The sequence below is a fragment of the Vulpes vulpes genome, chromosome 13 (genome assembly GCF_048418805.1).
Source record: "Vulpes vulpes isolate BD-2025 chromosome 13, VulVul3, whole genome shotgun sequence".
In the NCBI taxonomy this organism is placed as follows: Eukaryota; Metazoa; Chordata; class Mammalia; order Carnivora; family Canidae; genus Vulpes; species Vulpes vulpes.
Window position 1 is genome coordinate 5,315,191 of NC_132792.1, and position 23,096 is coordinate 5,338,286.

At 43.9% G+C, this 23,096-nt stretch overlaps 1 long non-coding RNA gene across 1 annotated transcript in view; it reads right to left on the bottom strand.

Moving 5' to 3' along the window:
• Nucleotides 1-2,059: 2,059 nt before the first annotated feature.
• The window catches only part of LOC140595039 (uncharacterized), a 64,565-nt gene continuing 43,528 nt past the window's right edge, over nt 2,060-23,096 (bottom strand). The window contains exons 2-3 of the long non-coding RNA XR_011996437.1: nt 6,331-6,428; nt 2,060-5,719 (exon numbers count right to left, since the gene is read on the bottom strand). This is a non-coding gene — a long non-coding RNA (uncharacterized lncRNA). The remainder of the gene's footprint in view (nt 5,720-6,330; nt 6,429-23,096) is intronic.

The window sequence follows — 23,096 nt, forward strand, 5'->3', positions numbered from 1 at the left end:
CGTGTCTTTCATGAATAAATAAATAAATAAATAAATAAATAAATAAATAAATAAAAAATCTTTTTTTAAAAAACACAAAGGAGATGCTGAGCAGGTCTTGGGCTTGCCTAGGCCTGAGGGTGTGAGGTTGGGGAAAGCAGGCAGGACATCTCCCTGAGGTCGCAGAGGAGGTGTTTGTGGTCCATCCTATTGACAAGGCAAGAAGGGAATTCTGAAGGGCACTGGCTGATGTGTCCCTCCTTGTAACTGGCAAATAACTCGGAAACATGAATGCAGAGGTGCTTTAGAAAAAAAAAAAAAAAAGGTGCTTTAGGCTTGCATTGTACCTGCTGAAGGAAGCCACCCAGGAGCTCATACACAGGAAAGGCATGAAAACCTCTGTGTGACTCTACTCACTTTTTCCCCACCTCTGAATTCGTCTGTCAGGAAATATAAAAAGAATTCCTGACTGAGGCAGAAATCCTCTCCATCCCACATACCTCTCGTGTCTGGTATGTCCAGGTGAGCTGGATAAATCCTGATGTCATTTGTTTTTGTGTCATTTGCTTTTGTGGATAAACCAGCTCTAATCTATGTCCAAATACCTTGTTTAAATTTATGTTTTAGAACATTAACAAACAGCTCCTGGGAACATTTGTGTCAAAGGCAATTTGTAAATATAGCCAGAAAGTTGCCTCTGTTGCTAGGGAGAAATATTTAACTTTTGGCTAATGCCAAACTTCCTGTCTAAAAACGTGCAAGGAATAAAATACTTCTCTGGTTTTTTTTAAATAATAACATAAAGAAGTAGATACTTCTGATTGAATCGAAAATATCATCTGTATACAAGCATGCAGTGTGGGCCTATTTTTATTGCAATTTTCTCTTCTGCTTCATCTTCTCACATTTGGAGGATGGATAAGAACAAACCTAAGGATGGCCCCGCAGATAAGGAGAAATGTCACTGGAAAGTGTGAAATGAGGCAAGACACAAACTACCCAGCAGCTCTCAGCTTCATCACCAGGTGCCCTGGTGGAGGAGCCCTGGGTGGGCAGAAGAACACCAGCCTCTGTCCCAGCCTTTCTCTAGAGGCTTTAGAGCAGAGGGAGGGGCTAAAAAATGTGCATATCTAGCAAGTTCTAGGAGATGCTGAAGCTGCTCCTAATTGTGGGGTCACCCTTTGAGAACCACTACCTAATGGGTCCCAAAACTCTCTAAGCCCCTTACAATGTGAATAACAAAATCTCAAAGTGAGATAGAAATTTGAAAGCGCGTTTAAAAGTCCTAGGGGCACCTGGGTGGCTCCGTGGGTGAGCATCTGCCTTCAGCTCAGGTCGTGATCCCAGGGTCCTGGGATCGAGTTCTGTATTGGGCTCCCCACAGGGAGCCTGCTTCTCCCTCTGCCTATGTCTCTGCCTCTCTGTGTGTGTCTTTCATGAATAAATAAAAAAATAAAATCTTTCAAAATAAATAAATAAAAGTTATTACAAGGTAGGTAGACATTCAGCCAGGATACCCTAAGTAAGAAGCGTGAGTGCAAACCAGTCCTATACGCACCTGGCTGCCACCCTAGTGTCCTTTGATCAAAGCTGACGTGGATGGAACTAGAGGGCATGATGCTGAGTGAAATAAGTCAATCGGAGAAGGACAAACATTATATGGTCTCATTCATTTGGGGAATATAAAAAATAGTGAAAGGGAATAAGGGGAAAGGAGAAAAAATGAGTGGGAAACATCAGAAAGGGAGACAGAACATGAGAGACTCCTAACTCTGGGAAACGAACTAGGGGTAAGGGAGGGGAGGTGGGCGGGGAGTGGGGGGTGACTGGGTGACGGGCACTGAGGGGGGCACTTGACAGGATGAGCACTGGGTGTTATTCCATATGTTGACAAATTGAACACCAATAAAAAAATAAATTAATAAAAACACAAAACAACAACAAAAAAAGTAAACAGCCTGCATCATTCCCTAAAGAAATTTCTGTTTTATAGAAACCTACATAATTTTATATCCAATTTGGCCTAAAATCTAAGAACTGTATCCGAACAGTGAAAGACATCCAGGGGTCCACAGAAATATTTAGAAAGGAGCATTTTATTTTATAAATGACACATATTCAATCCAGGTATCACCGACGTATATAAAGAATTAGCGAAAAATGTGTATTTGCCTAAATGGTTATTTCTGTCAAAGTGTCCCACATATAGCTAACATTTCCATGATTTAATATTTGCACTTTCCAGAGAGAGTTGCATTTGAAATTCAACTAACAGGATTTTTCAGCAGTAAGTCTCCAGAACGTGATGCAGACAAAGCTCTGCCGACCGCAGTCAGCGGCTCTCTGGTGATGGAGCATCAACTTGCAAAGTGAGACGACGAAGCTTCCTGTAAGAACAGGTGATGTGGACCTGCTCGCATGGACTCCCGCCGGCTGCCCGGGCTGGAGGGCTCTGCTTTGCCAGCTCTGCTTCAGCCAATCACCAGGGATTCGGGGCCCTGCACTTTGGAACTCTCCCCAAAAGTTTGTTTTCCCCCCAAAAGTTTTTGACACTTACATCATTTGACACGACAATTTCACCTCACCTGTTTGTTGACAGGCACATACTCCAAAAATGCTAGTACAAAAAAACTTATTGTTTTGTAAGATCAAACACGAGACGGAACTGAAATGTTCTGCAGTAGGGCCCTGGGAAGATTAGTCACAGTTCGTTTATGTAATGAGAACTGTCAGCACTTGGCAAGGCCAAGTCGGTCTCTCCGGGGTGTGGTGGAGCGATCCCCAGAATGAAAGGGGGGAGAGAACCTATGGGAGAGGGCACACGGCGCGCCACACCCTGCCCACGGGAGGGAGGGTGCTGAATCAGTTCCACCTGCAGCCCCAGCCATGCCCACCCCGATGTCCACTCCTCAACCTGCAGCGACATCCTGGACCTACATGCATTTTCACATTGACGTCTCACCTACATCTGCATCTACATCTACGTGTGCAACTGTATCTACGTCAACACCCGCATCTAGAAGCACACCTGTGCCCATCCTCACGTCCCCCCATTACTCATCTACATCTGCATCTACACTGACAGCCGTGGCTCTCTCTACACCACACACCTAACTCCATGCACCTCTGTATCTTACACCCATGTTTAAATCTGTGCGACTGCATCTCTACCTCCACCTGCACATCCGTCTTTGTCTACCTCTCACCTACGTCTACACACGAGTCTATTCTTGCCTGTGACTTAAAATCTCCAGAAAAGGATCTAAGAAGTTGCTCATCATGTTTGACGGGTGGGTAACAGGAATCTGGGCCAGGATAGAGCCAGAAAGAGTGTTTCATTCACTATTTTGGACTCTTTACAGAGTTAGCTAATGGCATGGCCTGATTTTTCGCTATTTACGCAGACGTAAACTCTGGAAGACAGAGCAAGAGAGCGTGGTGCTGTCAAATGCCAATGGGATTTAGCCACAAGCTGGCTCCCACACTTTCTGTGGTTTCTGTGTCTGTCCTCCAGGTCAACCCTTGGTTGAACTTGACCTTGAATTTCTTGTTGGAGTCTTGGGTTCCTGAAGAAACTCTGTTTGGACTTTACTTCTGCTATTCAACTTTCCAGCCCAAGCTTGTGTTGATGATGCTGACTCGGTTTTCATCTGGTTTCACCAATATAATTAGAGTCAATGTTACAAAGGAAAGGGAGCCTGGGTCGGGGACGGTGGGTAACCCCCCCAAGAGTCACACCACCAATGCTGATGGAGCTGAGATTTGTTTTAAAAGATTTTATTTATTTATTCTTGAGAGAGAGAGAGAGAGAGATTGAGAGGCAGAGACACAGGCAGAGGGAGGAGCAGGCTCCATGGATCCCAGGACTCCAGGATCACGCCCTGGGCTGAAGGCAGGCGCTAAACCACTAAGCCACCCGGGCTGCCCCAGAGCTGAGATTTGAATCAGGTCAGTCTGGAAACTTCCCCAGCCAGACATTGCCACCTTCTCTGTGCCCTTGGGTCCATCCTGAAACCTACAGCTTATCATGATTTTAGGAACGAGTGACTGGGGACAACCACATGAAAATTTTGCTCATGTTCTTTGTGTCATTTTAAATACAAAGGTTTTTTTTCCTCCATCACTCCACCACCCCGTAGGCCTTGTCTTGGTTCCTCTACCTCTCTTCCTTTCTACATTTGCTCTTCTTTCCCCCCATTGAATGCGTGGCGTCAGACTAAAGTGCATGCCTATGCATTTTTCATCAATCTGGCAAGTTTCTTAAACATTTGGTATAAATAAATCACCACCATATAATTTATTATGAATAGCATCAACCTGGGGTACAATTCTGCTATGAAAGAGTCAGCATGTTTTATAATTTTCAATAGGGGGATTTTTTTTTCTCTCTCCCTGTCCTTTCTTCTGAAAGCAATTTTAAAGTGTTTCTCATATATGTATATGTAAATGCCATTATTCTCATGTTCTTCCACCATTCATCTCTGAGCTGCCTCCACTCAGCTCTGTCATGGGAGAAGGTGATTGATCATCTCTGTTCTCACATTCAAGAGAACAGAACAAAAATGAATCCACATGGCGGTCATAACAACAGACATCCAGAGTGAAGGGTACACCCGGGGCTGGTGGGTAGGTCAGAGTTCTGCTTTCTTTTTATAATATTCTGAAAATTGTGGTGAAATGACCAGCTTTAAATTGCACAGGATCATAGGAATAGTAACACATTTTTTGTTGGCGCCTCCTACCGTACTTGTGTGTGTGTGTGTGTGTGTGTGAGTGTGTGTGCTTTAATCTACTCCAGTCCTCAGACTCCCTGTCTGAAATAACTTGGCTCCTCATTTTCCAGGAAACAGAACCTCCAATGCTGAAGTAGCTTTTTCAGTGCCACACACTAACTAGTAAATGGCATTATTGACACTCAAATCCAAATCAGTTTACTCCACAAATCTGATTGGTATTTGTCTCGATGTAACCCATAATGTGTGGTGAAGCTAAATAAAATAAAATGCAGTGGGTGCAGATTTATTAAAAAAGAAAAAAAAGTTGCTTCCGAACCCCTCGTGTGTGTACATCTTGCCTGGATGTCTGCCATGATGTAATTACCTTCATGAAAATTTTCTGAATTGGCATCTTCCCGCTTTTAGCCCTTTTGAGGAAAATCTGAAAAGCTCTACAGATTCTCTTACAGTTGAATTATATTAATATGTTTAATTAACATGAAGCGGCCTTAAGTCAGTAGTTGAAGTCTGACACTGGGAAAACTCTCTTCCCCTGTGCTGCAAAACTTCAGCACTCGTCAAGGTTTGACCCAATTTATGTTGCTTGACTGTACAGGATGTGCTAACATTTAGTGAGTCCGGAGGCCGCAGTCCGCCTCCTGTGATGGATATGCCTCTCCCAAGCCTGCCCTTTCTAGATCCGTGAGCCCAGCAGTGTGCAGAGCTGCTTCAGCAGTGGGCTGGCCTGTCTCACTCTAAGACCTGTGGTTCACAGCTCATGCCTCCCCCACACCTGTTTATTCTCTTGACCCCTTAAACTGCTCATCAACAGAACATCAAGTCAGCATTCTGCGGAGGCACCTCTGCTCTCCAAGCTATTTCTTTCCGACTCGTCTACAGTTTCTTCCCTGGAGGCACCCCCAGCAGCACACGGCAGGGACTCTGCTGCTAGCTGTTGGCTGCAGCATCTGACAAAGTCAAGACCGAGGAGCAGGCAATGGTGGGATGGACGAGACCAGATGAAGCTGGAAGACAAGGGTCCAAATAGTTAGGATGGGGGACAAGGGAGGATGGGAAAAAAAGCAATAGGTCAGATGTGGGTGACTCAGAGATGTGACACTGGGAAGGCAAGTCCAAAGGCAGCTTCTAAGTTGGGGTCTGTCATATTCGCTGTCATCCTATTGGCTGAAACGTTGCATGCTCAAGTTCAGTGGCCGCATGGTAGGAGCTACCCCAGTGCACAGACACAGAGAAAGAAGCGTGAACAAATCCATGTAGCAACACAATGTGGGAGCAGATTCAAGATCAGAGATGGCTTCCCCATCGCAAATAGCCTGACTTAGGAGTGAATAGAAGCTCTAATATGGAGAATGAGTAAGAGAGGGTCTGGAAAGGCAGGGCTGAGAAGTGGCATGCAATGCAAGTCAAATCAAAAGAGTTTGGGGCATAAACTGGACATCTAGAGTAGAAAAGAGTGGGAGAGCCACCAGCAGGGAGGGAAAGATGTCTGGGAACCAGGGAACCGAGCCATGCAGCAGTGGGAAGAGCTAAAACAGTCTGAGTTTCCTCATAGCACCAGTTAGGCCATTAAAGCTGTCAGGGAAGGATAGAGGGTCTGAGCCCAGCTACAGCATACCCTGAACATGCTCACAGGGATGGTTGGAATGATCGCCAGGGCCTTGAAACGGCTGGAGAAGGAAGCAGAGCCAGTTCTCCCATAGACACTTTGCAAAACTGCAAAACAGCAAAGAAGCAAAGAGTTAATCTCTGGGAATGTCCCCCATAAATATCAGAGATACTACCAAGTGATCTGTGATCATCAAAGAACTGAAAAGTCCAATCACCCCCACTCATTTAAAATGGGTTATTGAAAATAAAATTAAAATAAAATAAAATAAAATAAAATAAAATAAAATAAAATAAAATAAAATAAAATAAAAATAAAAAAATAAAATGGGTTATTGAGCCCCTACTGTATACCAGGCACTGCCAGTGTCCCATGCCTGCTAACCTGTAGAACTTTAAGTCCCAGGGGTAAGCTGCTCCTTCTGTGAAACGCTTGTTTTACCAAAGCTCACTATGCTTTCCCGACCCTCCTTTGAGAATCATTTTCTGTCTGGGAAACAATATATGGTAAGAACTTTTCCTTCCATGTTCCTCTAAGTGAGTTTCATTCACATTCCCATGTAAACACCAAAACACTATCTTCAATTCAAATGCCACTGCACAAATTTAGTTTTTTTATAGAAGTCAGATGTGGAAACCCTCCACAAAAGCACAGTTTCATCATGAGGAAAATGGGACAGGCTGAAATCAGCTAAGACTTTAACAAGAAGCTTCTAATAACATCAGTGAATGATAACCACAATATTTAGAGAAGAAGCGAATGCATTTCTACTTAGAAGTGGTGGTTGTCCAAATCTTTTTCCTCATTGACTCGTTACTTAAGCAAAACTAATACTTACAGATTATTAACAATTTACACAGGAATAAAATACTTGTGTTTTATAGAGAAATAAGTAACTGCCTGCATTTGGGTTTCTTTCAACAGACCCAATCACACCCACATGAGAGTAGTTTAATTATGTCACCCAAGATGCAAAATCTAAGTCGGAGAAGAAAGCCAGGGAGGTTTGAAGGGAAGCACATAATCTTCCGAGTTCCACTGGGAAGACCTCAGTTTCAGAATCCATCAGTAATGTAATTACATTGATCTAGAAGCTTCTTTGAAACTATTTCATATGCGTCTTCTTCAGTTTACTAGGTGAACTAGTTTCTCATTTCTAGAATGCTCTCACCTAGGGTAGGTTGTATATCCTTTCTATGCCTTTAGGCTTATTCCCATCATAGCATTTGATCACAGGGTTTTACAAATGACTATTTTTTGGTTTGCTTATTTCTGCTTCTCCCCCATATACCACACTCCAAGCTCCTTGAGACTAGCAGATATATCAAATATATAAAAGCAAATTATATACAGAACATTTCCAGGGGGATACATGCATGTGTTTCCCCCATAACCAAGGGTCACAGGGTAACATTACTGAGGTTGACTATGGGAAGACCCAATTGAAGAGGTGAAAGCATGCAATTCAGGCCTATAAATAAGACATTTTCTTTTCTAAACCACTTTTTATGTAAAATAACAAATGAAACAGCTAGCAGTCCCCTCTAAGAGCTTGGATACAAACAGCCTGTCTGCAGCACCTGCTGGGCTTACCTGCTGAGCCTATTCCCACCCTTTCTGATTATGTCCCACGGAACACTAGAGCAGAGATGGAGCAGAGAGACACTGCTGGGGAGGGGTGGAGTGTGGGAAAGCGGGAGTAAGTAAATTTAGGAATCTTTGACAAGTGCTGCACTATTGCAAGCGTTTAACAGGATTTAAATAGGAGTTGGATCACATCTGTGTGCACATAGAACCCCCATCGTATGCAACACTTATTTCTCCCACAGAACACCTGCAAGCTTGGGTGTTCGGCCTTTGTTATCAATCACTGCTTTTTAGACCTTTTCTATCCTTTCTTCGCTCTAGGAGGTTTTGCTCTATATCATCTATGTTTTCAGAAAGTGAAAACCCCATCTAAGTGTTAGCTTTCCCAAGAGGCTTGTACCTTAGCATGGGAAGCCCCATGGTACCCTTATCAAAAGGAGGCATCAACAGTGTCTACAAATCACAACCAGGATGAGGTCTGCTTACAAAAACCATCACTTCTTTGGGCAGACATCACAACTCAAATGTGACTAACTCCACAAATAGTTCCTGGTGAAAATAGTTCTTGGTGACCAGAGGTGGGGGAGACAGTGCAAGTGTACAATGATGCCACCAGCATCTACCAAAGTAACATGCCTTTTAGTTGACCTAGACGTTTCCTATTAGCACTGGTAGTTAATTTCTGGGGATAGCTAACCCTTCACTACAACGAATATGCCTTTAGACTAAAGATTAAAACTCTTTTTTCCTAAAGACTCCAGGTGTAGCTTTGGGCCTTTTAATATGATCTTTATACAGAATCCATCATTACTTCCTCGTGAAGAGTTTAAAACAACGTAGTTGAACAGAACAAGGTCAAACACATTAAAAGAGTTATTTATCAGTATGAATGAAACAGATGTGATCTTAACTCTAGACTCTATAATTTAATACTTGTATCATGCTGGACCTGCTTCACTTTTCTGAAATGCAAAATTGGATTAATAAAATAGTCTATTTCATCATTTTGCTAAAAGGATGTGGTGGTGTGAGGAATGCACAAATCCTGGCCTTGCATATGGCACAGCACATAATAGATTCATTCCCTTATTTCCTGACACTTACCCAAGAAAAATTAGGGTGGATTACAGAAAAAAATATAATGAGGGATTGGTGAAGGAAAGAAAACACCATGGCAATGCAATGAAAAGAAGAAACTGAGTATCAAGGGTTATGTGCTGTACCAAGGTAAACAATGGAGGCACCAGGGAGCCAGGGGGATAGTATTTGGGGTACGTATTAGGCCCTGGCATTGTACTTAGATTGTAACACCTAAGAGTCAACTTTGGTTCCACATTAGCCTGATCCTGAATCCTTCCCAACATCTTCCCCATCATGATTACCATTGTCTTTATCATTGCTGTTGCTCAGATCTCAGGGCCTTAACAATTTACAAAATCCTTTCTCATTTTTGATCCTCACAAGAGCCTTGAGGGTTGTATGGAGAACGAATTTTCTTTCTTTCTTTTTGTATGTTTCTTATGAGAGTTGACCTATACTAACATATAGTATAACACCCAGTGCTCATCCCGTCAAGTGCCCCCTTCAATGCCCATCACCCAGAAAATTGTCTTCCACTTAGAATAAAAATATGAGACTCAAAGAGGTTAGTTGGCTGCCCAAAGACACAGAGCAAATAGAGGAAGATCTCAGCTTCCATCTCTGGCCATAGGATCTCCATTCAGCTCATCTTCTCTGTTCTGTGCCACCCTCAAGTTTAAATCCCCCTGTTGCCAATGAAGCCCCACTCTTATAGCATGACTTCCCTTAGGAATTAATAATAGCGATTCATTCCTATGACGTAGCTTGCAGTTGCTTCCACAATCGCCGGTTTTATCCTTAAAAAGGTTTCTACAAGGACCCCTTCAGTTGCTGAATAAATTGGCTTCCTTACTTGCTATTAATTACTCACAAGGACTCTGGCCTATTACAGAGAGTCAACACAAGGCGAAGTTTCTCTGCTAATTTATTTCATTTCTTCATTCTGTATTCTGGTTGATGGACCCTCTTGGCATTATAAATCCAGAGCAAGTAATTAACAACCACACTTTGAACCCGATTCTCTTTCTTTTTTCCTTCCTAACTACCTCTGTCTCCTTTGATCTCGTTCATTTTCTTAATTAACTTATGTGCATGCTGGATTTGTTTCCTTGGGTCTGTGTAAATTTGGAAGGTTTGGAAGTATGAAACAGGGAGGCTGACTTTACAGCAAAGGGGTAAAAGACGCTATGACCACCATCACAAGAGCAGAGCAGCAGAACCCCCAAGAAAGAGCAATTAGCAACAACCTCCACCACGACAAAGTCACCACTCACTAAGCAACCACCATGTGTCAAGAGCTCTTCAAACTTGGCTTCTCATCCTTGCCATCACCTGTAAGGAAGGTGTCAGTATCATACCCACTTCAGAGACAGGCCATCAGTCTCAGAGTAGGTTAAGTGGTCTTCCCAAGATCCTACAGCTAGGAAGTAACCCCAAAACTATTTCTGTTCCAGTAAGATGTTCTTATAGCAATGGCCTGAAAATTGGGTGGATACCAATCTAGTATCAAGAGTCCAGTGGCATATGTGGTACTCATGGTTAACCACGGTAATAACTGACCTGGCAATAGCCAGGCACATAGAAAGATAGACATGGAGGAGGAGGTCTCTTCTGCAAGCCCATCAATTCTGGTTGGCCAATAACCTCTCAGTAGCTGACCTCACGCAGGGGCTGGTGGTACAAGAATCACCAGATTGGGTCCAAAGAAGCATAAACTAACAAGAAATAGGCAATTTTTCAAGACTTTAGACAACTAAGTAGATTCAGAGTGAAAATTTCAGATCAAGTGAAAGATCAGAAGAACTTAAGAAACGAAAGTGGGAACCAAGCCATATGGCAGGGCTTGAGGAGAGGTGCTCACATTCTCTTTGGACAAGTCAGCCACTAGGTCCACAGAAGCAGAGGTGGTCAGGCCTGCATGTCACCAGCTTGCAGGGAGGGAGGCATGACAGGACAGACCTTGGGGTCAGAGCAGTACTTACTTAGTCTAACCTTGATTCTACTACTGATTTCCTGTAGCATGTCCTTAAGTTACTCAGTAGGGCCTGAGTCTTCTTTTTCTCATCTGTAAACTTAGAAGGCTATAACCAGCCTCATGATGGGAGGTGGGTTATGACAAAGTAATTCATGTCTTCCGTGGGCTTAGCATGATACCTGCCAAATGGTCAGCACCTAATAAGCAATATTAAGGTGGTTTCTACTTTGAATCAGTACTCATCCTTGGACTGAATGGAGGTTAACTTGTACTTGCGGAGTGTACCATTTATCCACTCATGTAAGCAAAAATCATGCGCCTGCCACTGAGCTTAGACTGGGGTGTGGCACCTTACTCATTTCTTAACCGTTTCTTCCATTATTTACTACAATGGGGCTGACACTAGGAGCTTAAGAGCCAGCATGTTACTTGATCCTTTCATTGAATTTACTTGTCTGGCTCCATTTAACTTAGCAAAAAAAAAAAAAATTATTAACTTCCTATAAAAAATTCTATAGAAAGGATGGATTAACTTATAAAGCAATGTATACTTCAAACGGTCCTCAACCTTGATGGTACTCAATGTTCAGTAGTTCATATTTGGGACTCCAGACAGGTTAATTCATGAAGAAGATGCATAAACCCATTTATGGATGCAAGGCAAGTTCTGACACCACTCATTAACCCAGCTGGCTAGAGCTAGAATGACCTTGGCTTTAATCTAGCCTCCAAACAGAGGCCCGGGTTGGGTCACTCAGGTCACAGAACTGGTGAATCTTAGAGTCAGAATCTCAGCTGTCTCTTCTGTCTTCAGCTGTAGTCCTCTGTGGGTAATGTTGAAAGGAAAATGATCACTGGAAAAAAATAAAAGCACTGCAGAGCTACAATAGTCAAGGATAAGATCAAGGAATAATATATTTGCTTCTTGCTTGAGGACATTGCTGGAGAGCAGGTGAGAGGGCTGATGGGACCAAAGACCCTCCTTTTGTATGAAATGTTCTGAGCAAGGAGAAGGCTGTATATATTCTGATGCTTCTAAAAGGGGCTTAGAATTAGCCTAAATAAACCCTCAAGAATCTTCCAGAGGTTTGCTGAGCTAAATACATCAATAAATGTGACTGTGGCTTTTCCTCCTCCAAGCAATCATGTCAGTCTCTGCCTCTGGAGCTGTAAGGACACAGAAGATGGACAACTGTCCTGTTTTTACACCTTGCCAGGAGTTCCTTCTCCTTGTGCATGTAGCCAACAATTTTCCACTGAAGCAGATGGAAAATCCAGCAGTAATCACAGGCTGGGTGCGAGGCCACAGATCTCATTTGTTGGGTGTTACCTAATATGCAGTCAAATTTCAACTGATCAGAAGGCTTGGGCAAGAGATGATATTGAGCTAGAATTGCTCCATACAGTGATTATCGATTATGCCTCTAATAGTGCTGCAGCACATTGACCGTGAATCCAATTAGAAGTAATTATACGCTTTAAACTAATGCGTCCAAATTGAGAGGGTTGGAATTTGCAAAGGACTCTAGGAATTGTTGCATGATGATGGAATATACCTAAAGAGAGGGGAGTTACTGAGTTTTATTGAGGGAAATACTATGCTCTGCAAAGCTGTGCTGGCAGAAAGAGCCATCAGAGTCTGTTATTACAGATGCCAGAATCCAAGAAATCTCAGGATGAGGGCAGGTGGCCAAGTCCAGTAGATTGACAGATGCCAATCATCAGCATCAGCATCGTAATCTCTATAATAACTATTATTTTATTAGGTACTTTCTAGGTTCCAGACATTGAGCTAAGCATTTTCCAAATAGCATCGGATTCAATTCTCTTGACCAAAGGTTGGCAATACGCAGCCCAAGGGCCAGGTACAGTCTGCCTCTGTTTTTATAAATACACTTTTATTAGAACACAACCATGGCCTTTTTTTTTTTTATTGGTGTTCAATTTGCCAACATACAGCATAACACCCAGCGCTCATCCCATCAAGTGCCCCCCTCAGTGCCCGTCACCCAGTCACCCCAACCCCCACCACCTCCCTTTCTACCACCCCTTGTTCATTTCCCAGAGTTAGGCCTTTTAGTTACATACTGCCTGTGGTGGATTTCACCACTTGGTCAGAGTCTGAGTTTGGCCCAACCATCGTGTTTAGAAGAATAGATGGAGAGCTACTGTTCCTGGTACTTCCTGCCATTTCCCAAGCTGCCTGGAAGACCTCATTGATCCCCTCCACACACACACCAGGCAGGGATTCTGCTGCCAAACCTTCTGTGTGGCAAGTACTTTGATGATTGCATTTCTGACTATACAACAAAGAAAATATGCTGTTCAATTTAACCCATTTTCCCTAGAAATAATTCTTGAGTGTGTTAGTCACAGGAAGCTAAAAGATAAACACTATAAAATAAAAGATTAAAACTGATTGCCCAACAACAAGGGGATGATTAAGCAAAATAAGTTGTTTATTTGGTGGAATAGTAAGCAACCAATCAAAAGCATCGCTGAGGTCTGATGTTTATGATGTAATGCTAAGCGAAAAGGGCAGATTATAAAAGTATGTTTTTATAATGAAATCCAATAGTTTTGGGTACCTGGGTGGCTCAAGGAGTTAAGTGTCTGCCTTGAGCTCAGATCCTGATCCTGGGGTTGTGGGATCAAGCCCCATGTCTGGCTCTCTGCTCAGTGGGAGCCTGCTTCTCCCTCCATCCCTGCCTGCCACTCTGCCTCTCTCTCTCTCTCTCTCTCTGTGGCAAAAAAATAAATAAAATCTTAAAAAAAATGCAATTGTCAATAATGATTCAACTATGATCCAGATTTTCTGTCAGGGACTGCATATACAATGATGAATAAATAGATATTTTCCGCCTTCAGGTGGCTTACACTCTAGGGGGGGAAAGGACATGGGGCAAAAGCAACCCAACTGTAACTGTGGTGAAGCAAAAGTAAAGTACAAGGTGCCCAGAGATAGTTTAGTTTTTTTTTTTAAGATTGTTTGTTTGTTTATTTATTTATTTATTTATTTATTTATTTATTTGAGAAAGAGGAGGAGAGCACAGAGGGAGAGTGAGAGCTTCCCCTTGAGCAGAGAGCCTGATGTGGGGCTTGATCCCAGGACCCTGGGATCATGACCTGAACTGTAGGCAGATACTCAACCGACTGAGCCACCCAGGCACCACCACCCTCCCCCTGGAAACAGTTTAATGAGAAGAATCTAATTTGAACTGGGGCAAGAGACAGTTCTGACACATGTATGTGCATTGGAATCATCAAGGAATGAATAGAGGGAGAATGTTGTGGGCAGAGGACAAAGCAGGGCACAGAGATCTAGCAGTGACAGCAAAGCCACGGGATGATTGAGAACCTGGAAGAGCACCGTGGCAGGATTCTGGCAAATAATAAGGATATTGGTGAAACATAAAATCAGAGACATGAGCCAGACCCCACCGTGGAGGCTGTGTTTTTCAGACTTTCTAAGGAGCTGAGAAACTATTCTGAAGACCCTGAAGAAGCTCCTGCAGAACATAAGCAGAGCATAGTGTGACCGAGTTGACATTTTTAGACAATCAATGTCTCTGATTGCCTGGGAGAACGGGTTATTGGGGAGCAAACTAAAAATGCAAAAATGATGTACATGTGTGACCAGTAACATGATACAAACATGAGAAAATTCAACTACTTTGATTTATTGTAGATGAGATCTGGTGTTTTATTTTTTTTCATCTATTGATATTATTTTTATTTTTTTATAAATTTATTTTTTATTGGTGTTCAATTTGCAAACATATAGAATAACACCCAGTGCTCATCCCATCAAGTGCCTCCCTCAGTGCCCGTCACCCAGTCACCCCCACCCCCTGCCCATTTCCCCTTCCCCCACCCCTAGTTCGTTTCCCAGAGTTAGGAGTCTCTCATGTTCTGTCTCCCTTTTTGATATTTCCCACTCATTTTTCCTCCTTTCCCCTAAGGAGCCTCGGGGTCCATTGAAAGATGAATGGATAAAGAAGCTGTGGTCTCTGTATACACTGGAATATTCCTCAGCCATTAGAAACGACAAATACCCACCATTTGCCTCGACGTGCATGGAACTGGAGGGTATTATGCTGAGTGAAATAAGTCAACTGAAAAAGGACAAACATTATACGGTCTCATTCATTTGGGGAATATAAAAAATAGTGAGATCTGGTGTTTTAAACATGATCTATTTGAGTTTCTCTTCTTGTTTTCCCTGTAATTATAGTTGTTAAAAAATAATAATTCAAATAATTATCCCAAGACAAACAAAATAGGACAAGACGACGCATGAGGCCATCGGAGTCTGGATTGGATAAAGACCATCTAGAGACCCTTCTTCCCTGCCCTGCCCAGGCTGCAGCTCCTACCTGGGCTTACCTGGGCTGCCCAAGGCTGAAGTCCTTGCCCTGGGCTCCTGTCTGCTCTGGGCTGCACCCAATGAACAGCTTTTGCCATTGATTAAATGCTGCAGCTCGCCTGGAGTCATTAATCAATTCCGCCAGCTGTTTACGGCTTTATTTACTACAAAGGAAGCAAGGTAATCCCTGTAAACTCAATAGATCTAAATTAACTGCATGTTCAGGAGCCAGCTTAGAGAGAATTATTGCTCCGTGACTCGGGGGGACAGAGGGAAAGAATGAACTCGAGAACCTGTGACAGAGGCTCTGACTTGCTCTCGGGGGTCCAGGAGGGTCACATCACAAAGGGTGCTCCTGCGATGGGGTCTCTATCAACCAGGTCTCTCAGCTTAGGGTTCAGGGAAAGCGCTTCCCTGTTTGGAATCAATATTTCGTGCCAGGAACCTTGGGCCTCAGTGCTCTCTCCTAAGCTCGGCTCTGCCCTCCCCTGCCCTGCGGGCCCGCAGGAGGCAGCCTTGTTCGGTGACAGACATTTCGTCCACATTTCTGTATTAATGATACTGATCATTTTAATTTATTTATGTTTACTTAATGAAATGATAGTCAGTCCAAATTTACTGGGCAACCCTGAATGCCTGGGGAAGAAAGCAATACTAACTTGTCAGGAACGGTGCTGGGTATTTTATGTCATTGGATTTTTTTTTTTTAATCTGCCAGGCAAACCCTGTAAGATAAATACTGATGTACTTGTTTTAAAAAGAAGAAGACTGGGGATCCCTGGGTCCCCAAACCCGCTCAGCGGTTTGGTGCCTGCCTTCGGCCCAGGGTGTGATCCCAGGGTCCCCGGATCGAGTCCCGCATGGGGCTCCCTGCATGGAGCCTGCTTCTCCCTCTGCCTGTGTCTCTGCCTCTCTCTCTCTCTCTCTGTGTCTCTCATGAATAAATAAATAAAATCTTTAAAAAGATAAGTAAAAAGAAGAAGACTGAGGCTCAAAGAGATGAAATACTTTACCTAATGTAACAAGAATGGCTAGAGGGTGACCCCACAGGGTTTCACCCTCGTGTTCTAATGCTCGCTTCTAGGACATAGCACCTTGTCATAGTATGGGTGGTTGGCACTGTTGGGTCAAATTGCTTCGTAATGAGTCAAACCAGGGCCCCACCTACAAGACCTCTCTGTGCCCCATCTCTCTTCTCAGCCCATCCTTTTCCCCTTGTTCCTTCACCTCTTCCAAACTCCCACCATCACTACTGCACATTTTAGATCTTAATATCCCCCTAGTGCTTGCATTATCCCCAAACAAACCATGCCCTTATCTGGGCTATTTCTTCTGCCTGAAATGTCATGACCTGCTTCCCTCCCTGGCAAATTCCTCGAAGGCTTCCAAAGCCCATCTCTGTCACCTCTTTGAAGATTTACCTTATCTCTTTTGCCCATTCCTGCCCTGGGAAGAGTTAAGAAGCCCAGTTCTGGGCCCTTCTGGGCACCAACCACACCCAAACCACTGCCCCTCTCTCTCTGGTGTATTCATCTCCCGTGTGGCAAAGACATGGGCACAGAATCAGTGCTGTCACTTTGTCAAACTGCACGACCGTAAAGGCGAGAAGATGCTGTCGCTCCAATGCACTGGGCAGACAGAACTTAAACACATAAAATAATGAGACAGACAAACAAGCAAATAAGCTTACATCATCACAAAATTATCATCTTTCCCAAAGACAACAACCTGGTCTTTTCAGACGTGTCATGACATCAGGCAAAATAGCAACAGGGGGGATTTATCCCAAGTCCCCATGGTGTTCCCTCTTCTCGCCTTCTGTGCACACTTTTGTTCCTGGCAAGCTAACCAGGAGCAGATGGATTATGTAGCACCCTCTGCTTCCTCCAAAGTCGGAATCCAGTGTAGCATCCAGGCACAGTGTAATTGCATGAGCTTCCCGCCTTCGCACCCTTCCCACCCCAGGCTAAAAACACCCATATTCCTCTCCCTTCATGGGATCATCATGACCCCCACCAGGTGGAGATTCGAGGCTGGAGGATCCCATTGCTGAGACTTCTGTGTGCCTGGTCATTCTTACGAATCCAGAGATGTATTCAGTCAAGGGCTTACTAGTCCTTTCACGCAGATGCTATTGAAATTGTCCTTAACCCAGGAGTCGGAATTTACTCTTTGAATACAGTGTATAGACAATAGCCCTGACAGCTCTTGATCTAGGCTGAACAACAGACGGTAATTATGACTCTTCAAAAGAAGTTGTAAGTGCTCGCGGCTCCTAGCATGCCCTTTACTCTTCAATCTCTAGATTGTTTTGCTGCTTTTGCCTCCTGATGCTTCTGCAAATATGAACCTAATGATGAACAGGTACAGAGAGGGTGTGTTGCTAACCCATGTAGTAGAAAAATTACTATTTTCTTTTTTTCCCCTTCAAGTAGGGTCCATGCCCAGCGTGGAGCCCAGTGCACGGCTTGAACTCACAATGATGAGATTGAGACCTGAACTGAGATCAGGAGTCAGTTGCTTAGCCCACAGAGCCACCCAGGCACCCCCCAAGCTCTGCTATTTTGTAAGCACCTGATTTGAAGAGTGATTTAACCTCTCTGAGGTTTAACCTCTCTGCAGTTTTCCTAATCGGCAAAATGGACACAGGGCATCTTCCCCACTGAGCTCTTTTGATGATTAAATGAGATGAAGAGCTAAAAGCATTTAGCAAAGTTCCCTGCATGAAGTAAGGCCTCAAATAAATAAAACGACTCACAGAGTTGTTGTAAAGAGTCCGGAAGACACAAAACACAAGGCACCTGGGACTAGGTGCTCAGGAGCAGCTGCCTCCTCTTTCCTCTTCCCGACCCCTCAGTGATCTCCAGCGATGGGGGTAGACTGACTGATCCAAGTAGCACCTCTGGGCAATTTAGCAATAGGTATCAGGAGCCAAGAAGATTTCTAATATTCAACCTACTAATAACGTTGGAAGAAATCTAACCTACAGAATGGCTCCTGCCCCCCAAACACCGCTATTTGCTGGAGATGTTATTTACAAGTGCAAAAATTCGAGAAGAACCTGACATCTAAGAGAAAGAGAAGAGTTCATTAAAACCATTGAGCATCTCTCTGGGATAGTGTTAGGTCGGCATTAAAAATGACCCCATAAAGGTGCCCGAGCCACTTCCCAAAGCATGATGGAAAACTACCTATAGCCAGATTGCAATGGTGGAAGATTATATAGGCGTTTGGAAAAGCCAAGAGATAAACCCATGAGAATGAAAGTCATCGTTTTGAGGTGACGAGGTGGAGGCTAATGTGAAGCCTGTTTTCTCTTCTCTCTCTTCTACTGTTCCACTGCCTTTACCAGGGAGAAAGAGAAACAAAAATAAGCATCTTCGGATGCTCAAGCTTTGACCTGAGCTTTAGCTAAAGCGACGAGGGCCCCTCGCTCCTGTAGGAAATGGGGCCTGAGTGCCAGGTGATGATAACAGTCATCCAGACCCTCCTGGGTGTAATAACACTTTTCTGAGACAAGCTCTCCTGTAAACGAGGCACCACAATCCTCTGAAGATAATGGTTCTCCCTCCTCCCATTGTCTCCTCCGGGTCCTTTTTATCACCAGAGTGATCCTTCTAAAACATGTCTTAATATTTTGCTCTTTTAGTCACAAAACACTTGACTGGTGTCATGTCCTTCTTTGGACAATGTCCAAAGCTCAGAGGTGGTGCTCTGTGTGCTGGCCGGGCCCAACTACCCCCAGTCCTCAACAGCACCTGTATCCCCACCCCTGGGCCTTTGTCCATGCAGCATCTTCTCCCTAGAGGTCCCTTCCTCAGACTCCTTCTTTCGAGTCTCAGCTTAGAAGCAGATCCCTCCAGAGAGCTCCCCCTGACATCTCAGCCTACCCTCCCCTGCCCCAACGTGGACACACGTGCGTGTGCATACATATTCTTTCTAAACACCGCCACTGTTTGGTGGCACCTCATATACGCATGGCGATTACCTGGGTAGTGGAGTCATATTTTCTGAAACATAAAGATACTTTTTCTCTTTGGTTCTTTTTTGGAAATGATTTCCTACCTATTGAGACAGAGGCTTCCAGATCTTGGAGGAAGTTTAGGATTGTTAACACAAGCAGGAGAAAAGAGTCATGATCCTGGGTTCCCATGGTGGGTGCCAAGGCCTCCCTACAAAGGGCCACAAGCACATAGGACCACGCACAGCAAAATAGCCCCCTGACTGGAAAAGAGCGCCCACCTGGGAGGCGGTGTACTTGTTTTCTAGTGCTACCACAACAAATTGCCATAGATCGTACCTAAAACAATACCCACTTATTATTTCATTCCTTAAGGTCAAAAATCTGGAGATAGTGCGGATCAGCAGTCCTCTGGGCTCTTACAAGGTCAAAATAAAAGTGTCAGCAGACTTGCCTTCCTTCCTAGAGGCTCCGGTGATCAATCTACTTCCAACCCCGCTCAGGAATTTGGCCGCATTCAGTTCCATGTGGCTGTAGACCTGAAGTCCCCATCCTTGCCGACAGGCAGCAGGGCCCGCCTTTGCTTTTAGAGACTGCCCTCTCCGCCTTCTCATGCTTTGCATGGGGCCCCTCCAGCATTAGGGGATCCAATCCTTGTCACACTCTGAATTACTCGGACTTCTCCTGCTACATCCCTTTCACTCCAGCTGGAGAAAATTCTCCTCTTTTTAAGGGTTCATGTGATTAGACTGAAAATCCAATATAATCTCCAGATGGTGAAGTCTATAACCTTCATTGTATCTGCAAAGTCCTTCTTGCCACAGAAAGTAGCACAATCTCAGAATTCAGGGACCAGAGCATGGACATATTGGGGTGGGGAGTGTCCTGTCTACCATGGGAGGCCAAGGCCAGAGGATGTCTGTGGACACTTTTCCTAAAAAACCACAGGTCGTATCAGCCACACACCCCTTCCTACAACCAAATCCGCTCTAAGTCGGAAGCAAGGGATGGATGGAATCTGTAAGCCGGAGCATTACTCAGGCTAAAGAAGCTGCTGTGTTTTTCTGCCCTGGGCTCAGACCTGGTTTGCCAACAGAACTGTACAAACATCTTTTTCTTCTACCCAACAAACATTGGCTTATGAGGAAAAGAAACCTTATAAAAGAAATAAAGCAACTATAATTGATAGCCTTCACATCAAGGCTCATTTTATCAGGCTTATAAGATTTTGTGAAGAATATATGAAATGATATCAAAAATAGCCTGACAGATAGAAAATAAATATTATACCTTCTAAGGTGGATTTCCTGGTAAAAGTGTTCAAAAGTGATCTAGAGAAGGAAGAAGGTTCATGAAGACCCATCCTAGAACGAGAGAGGAAAATCCCAAAGGAAATTCTAGGAACTATGTTCCCAAAACATATGTGTAGGGATGACTGTGACAATCCCGTGAGATTTAAGAACTCCTGGCAGAGAGGTAGGAAAGCCAGCATCTGGCTTTTCCCTACTGATCTTGTCTCTTTACCCCTATGGATCATTAGAGAGAACCACTTTTAGTTTTAAAAAATATCCAAAAGAAGGAAATGAAGAGCTTTTGAAACCATGTCCCGTTCCAAAGCAATGTGAGCAGAAGAGAAAGTCCACCCTTACAGTGGGTGGTGGTAGCTTCCAGAAAGAACAGCTTGGGGGCAGGGGTGAAACAGGAAGACGGAGTCCCAGAGTCCCTGTTTTCCATCTCTGCTGTCTGACATAAATGCAAGGCCTCATCACTTCCCCTTGTACAAATGAAACTATTCAGATGTGTATTCACACTTGCATTTTTACCTCCAACTAATCTTGAGCAGTTGGTTCCCTACCCATCAGGGACTGGAGCAAGGATGTGAAAGTGCTGGACGAGCCGGGGTCCACAGAGCGGCGTGAGAAGACTGTAACCAAGACAGAATGCAAAGGGTCAGCCCCGGGAGTCTCAGCTCGGAGTCCAGGCATAAGGAAGAGAGAAAGACAAACATTAGAATTTGTGAAAGTTATTCACTGAGGCTTCACATTTATATGTCACTTAATCCTCACTGAAGTAGAGCCCATAAGACCAGCATACAGATGTGCAAACAGAGCTGCGAGGTGACAAGACATGTGAAGTCTTTGGGGTGGACCTGCTGGGCGAGGAGGGACCCGCCAGGGACCCGCCAGTGACCCCCCAGTGCTTCCCTGAGGCTGAGGCACTTGGCAGTACATCCCACGCCTAGCTGGCCGTGGACTGAGCAAATGTCCCTCCTTTCCTTTCTTCTGCAGGTTGGATCAGTTCTATTTTAGCACAGATCTTTTGGGAAAGACACAACTTAATAAATAAAAATAGTTACCAGTTGTTCTTGCCTTCAAGGAAGCATAAAACCTTTTGTTTTCAAGGCCATTTTCCTAAGAATGGCTCGTTTCATTGTCATGGCAACTTCTGAATGTGGGCAAGGAAACTGCTCAGGGCACCCAGACCGTGGAGAGGTCTCAGTAAAGCAGGAATCAGCCGGCCAAGACGTCAGAGGTTAAGTTGAGAGTTATAGATCGATTTACTATAAGGTAGTTTAAAGATATTTTCAATTTAAAATTGCGTATCCAGGGCACCTGGCTGGCTCAGTCAGTTAAGCATCCACCTTCAGCTCAGGTCATGATTCCGGGGTCCTGGGATCAGTTCCCTCATCGGGCTCCCTGTGCTGCAGGGAGTCTGCTTCTCTCTCTCCCTCCAGCTCTCCCCCTGCTCATGCTCTCGCTCTCTGAAATAAATAAATAAAATAATTTAAAAAAATAAAACAATAACAAAAATAAAATTGCTTGTCAAATAACTCTCTTATGGACATGTGTGTCTCCCCAAGGAAGCTGAGAGATTTCAGAGCACACAGAGGCTCTCCTCCATTCTGTGGTTAGAATAGTGTCTGGCTTGCCACGGGTGTGCAATAAAATATATAATAAACACATGAATGATTAAAATAATAAATGAGTGAATAAGTGGAATCAAGCACTCTCTGTTATTGTCGAAAATTACCAAATATGGGGTGCCTGGCTGGCTCAGTCAGAAGAGTGTACGACTTTTGATCTCAGGGTTGTGAATTTGAGCCCCACGTGGGATGTAGAGATTACTTAAATAAATAAAACTTTAAAAAAAAAAAAGGAAACAAAATCACCAAATGTTGGAGAAAGGTGTCTAGTTCAGGGATTCTCAATCCTGAGATTTCTTATGTGCCCCTAAGGGATATAAGGACAGTACGAGTCAAACTTTGACACAAGATTTCCACTTGAGAGAGTTAATTTACCCAGTGCAAATGCTGGAGCTAAATTAGGGGAAGAACTTGGCTCTTAGTTATTCATATACTCGACTAAGACATCACTTTTAGCTTTCCATAAATTATCTAAACAAAAACATGAAATTTAAAAATCCTCACCGAATACTCAACTATACCAAGAGTATGTTCGCAAATCCCAGTAGATCCATGGACCACAGTGTATGAAACACTTGGCTAGTCCAGCTCCTTCAGTTTACGGAGAAACAAGACTATAAAAGTAAATGAGTTTCCCTCCATCACCGTATTTAGTGGCAGATCAAATTTGAGAAGGCAGGTGTTAGGGCTCCTAGTACAGTGCTCTTTTCCAGCAAACTGGCCAGTAATCTAACAGCAGGCTAAAAGAATGTGCTGTGACACCAAATTAAGTGTTTAAAATAATATATTTGGAGAGTAAACCAATGACCACAGCCTCATTGTCACTGGCTCCTAACTGACTGGCCCGAGACCCCTGGCCCCACAGGGTCCCTGGCTCACCCTG